This window comes from Vulpes lagopus, chromosome 1, assembly GCF_018345385.1.
Source record: "Vulpes lagopus strain Blue_001 chromosome 1, ASM1834538v1, whole genome shotgun sequence".
In the NCBI taxonomy this organism is placed as follows: domain Eukaryota; kingdom Metazoa; phylum Chordata; class Mammalia; order Carnivora; family Canidae; genus Vulpes; species Vulpes lagopus.
In genome coordinates, this window is record NC_054824.1 from 52680639 (window position 1) to 52683962 (window position 3324).

Here is a 3324-nt window from a genome sequence, read left to right on the forward strand (position 1 = left end):
GCCCTGTTGCCAGAATTTTTTTGATTAAATTGTTTGGAATCTATAACATATTCCCATGGTTCAAAAATCAAGAGTATAAGAAGGTGTAGAATTGGAAGTGTTCTTTTTTTTTTTTTTTTTAATTATTTATTTTTGATAGTCATACAGAGAGAGAGAGAGGCAGAGACACAGGCAGAGGGAGAAGCAGGCTCCATGCACCAGGAGCCCGACGTGGGATTCGATCCCGGGTCTCCAGGATCACGCCCTGGGCCAAAGGCAGGCGCCAAACCGCTGCGCCACCCAGGGATCCCTGGAAGTGTTCTTTTCAGCCCTACCCTGCTGCTACCCGGTTCTGCTCCCCACCTGCAGACATAGTTATCATTTGTATATCCCTCCGGTTATATTTGATGCATACATTAAAAAAATATATAGATATTACTTTTATCTTATTACTCCCCAAATGATTATGTGTAGGCTGCTAATTTTTTGCATTTCAGAATTAAAAGTATGTTTTTTTTTTTTTTAAGATTTTATTTATTTATTCATGAGAGACACAGTGAGAGTCAGAGACAGAGGCAGAGGGAGAAGCAGGCTCCCCGCAGGGAGCCAATGGGGGACTTGATCCCAGGGTCCCGGGATCACACCCTTAGCTGAAGATAGATGCTCAACTGCTGAACCACCCAAGTGTCCCTAAAAGTATGGTTTATTAATACTGCTTTTAACATGTGTTGATTTAGGTCTCAAATGTTAATTGAGCACTAATTATGTGCCAGGCAGGGTGCCAGGGGACAGAACTCTTGAACAGAGCCCCTGTTCTAGAACAGCTCACCACAAAGTAGGGGAGAGAGGTGTCAACAGCTGAAGTAATTTTGGAAAAGGGAGAATTTCTGCTTTTAGAGTATCTGATATTTCAGGAATTAGAAAACTGAAGAAAAGCAAGTTTTTGATGAGAATCTCCGAGAGGACACACCTTACCGCAGGAGGGATTTTTACCGATTCCTTACCGCAGGAGGGATTTTTGCTGAGATGTGAAGAACAGACAACAGCGGTGAAGTGATCATTAATGCCTGTCACAATCAGCACAAGTATTTAAGTGTTTTATTAGAGGAAAATCCAGTGCAGGCATCAAAGTGGTTGTTTGTGTTCCCAGGTCCTCAGTGCCTCTGTCATCACTGTGATATTTAGAATTGCTTGAAGTACAATTGGTGGCAGGTGTAGTGCCAGGCAAGCCTGAGGAGTGGTGATGGTCCAGGCTGCTGCTTCTGACGGAGAGGCCCAGGCTCCTGCCAGGCTCTTGAGAGCACAAGCCAATAAGAAGAAAGTCAGGTGTATACAGCATGACCTTGCCCAAAGACAGGTCTGGCCTTCATTTCTGGGAGTAGATCCATATGCCCTTGGACTCTCATACCTGATGGAAACACTTGTTTGCCTGGACCAAACAAGTGAGCTAGCCAGATAATAACTGTATGATTTAGGGTTAGGGCTTTGACCCACACCAACAATGCAGCATAGGGTGGGGGCTTTGGGTCTTGTGGTATCAGCTCAACTCTGGAGGGCCTGGAGACGGATCAGCCACATGGATAGTCAGTCATCCCTACATAGTGGAGTGCTCCCCAAATTCTGGACTCAAGGCTCCAGTGAACTTCCCTGATTGACCGTACTCCATTGTCACACTTGGTTGTCAGGAGGATTTAGTGCTGTCCACAACCACACAGAAAGGTTATCTAGAAGCTCCATGTTCAGAACTCTCCTGGATTCTGCCCTGGGCATCTCTGCCCTTGGCTGATTTTCATCTGTATCCTCTCCCTGTAGTAAAGCATAGCTGTAAGTATAACAGCTTTCAACATGTTCTATGAGTTCTAGTGACTTGTGGAACCTAAGGCTGGATTTTGGGCACCCTTCAACTTGAAGCTGGTGTGAGAAGTGGGGGTGGTCTCTTGGACTGCTCCTTATAACCTCTTCAGGGAAGAGAAACATTTTATACTTAGGTGTTGATCAACGTATAGATAGGAACCAGACATTGCCTTAATAACACCCGGGCGTCTGTATAATTGAGTTTTGTGGGATGGCAGCAAACATGTGCTACTTTTTACTATGATTTTGGTGTGATGTTACTGTGCAGTGCCATCACCTGGTAATATGCAGACACTAAGCCTTTTGTAACTATTGGGTTATCATTTTCTTAAACACCAGGGGGCCCTCAAGGCTGGCTCTGAGGGAACAACCAGAGAGAAAGGTTGGCTTCTGTAGGGAGTCAGAGGATTAGAAGCAACAAATAGAAAAGGCCACACTGTCTCAAATGAAGCCCGTGGCTTTCCGGGTGGAAGCGTGACCTCACATGGGACAGTGCTCTTCCTGTACTGAAAACAAGCCTCCTTCAGCTTCCATCTTGCCTCAGGTGGCATTACCCCCATTTTGTCACAGTCCCCTTTTGGGCCAGACTCCTACACTTGAGTCTCAGCCCATGGCATGCCACCCCCCATATTCCTGAACCACCAGACTCTGGGAATAGAGTAAAGGGTCAGGCACCAGAAATTGTTTATCCTTAAAAACACTGTGCGAGAGGGTGCAGGCTAAACCCAAACAGGTAAACTAGAAGCCTCACCAACTAAAGCCACAGCGGTAAACCAAGGGCTTAAAGTGCATAACCACATACAAGGGGGCTGTGGGTGTCTGGACAGAGGAGGGGGTACGGCACTTAATGAGTCTGGGACCCAGGACAAGCCACTCAGAAAATTTATAATGCAGATTTACAGCTATGCTGGGACTTTCAAATAAGATACCTAACGGGTAATGCAGGTATCTTATCTTTTTTTTTTTTTTTTTTCAGATTTTATTTGAGAGAGAGTGAGTGAGAGACAGACAGTGGAGCAGGGGGAGAGGGAGAGGGAGAAGCAGACCCCCTGCTGAGCAGGGAGCCCAATATAGGGCTTGATCACAGGACCCCAGAATCATGACCTGAGCCAAAGGCAGATGCTTGACCAACTGGGCCACCAAGGTGACCCATGCAGGTATCTAACAGAGTATTCCTGATTCCTCCTCCTGGTCCCTTATAACATTTCTGTTACAGATGTCACATTCCTCAGCTATAATCATCTAATACATTGTTGCTACTATTATTTTTAATGCACCATATTGATTTGTTCATATATTTACACTGCCTGTCTTCCCCAAATAGAATGTAAGCACCACACATGCAGGAATTGTGGCTGCCAGGGCCACCATTTTAGACTCATGACCTAAAAGTGTGCCTGTCACAGAGATTTGTTCAGTGAGCCAGTGGGATCCTTACTTGGGTAACTTGATACGTTCCCAAATGCACAAACAGCAGATGTAAGGTGAAGC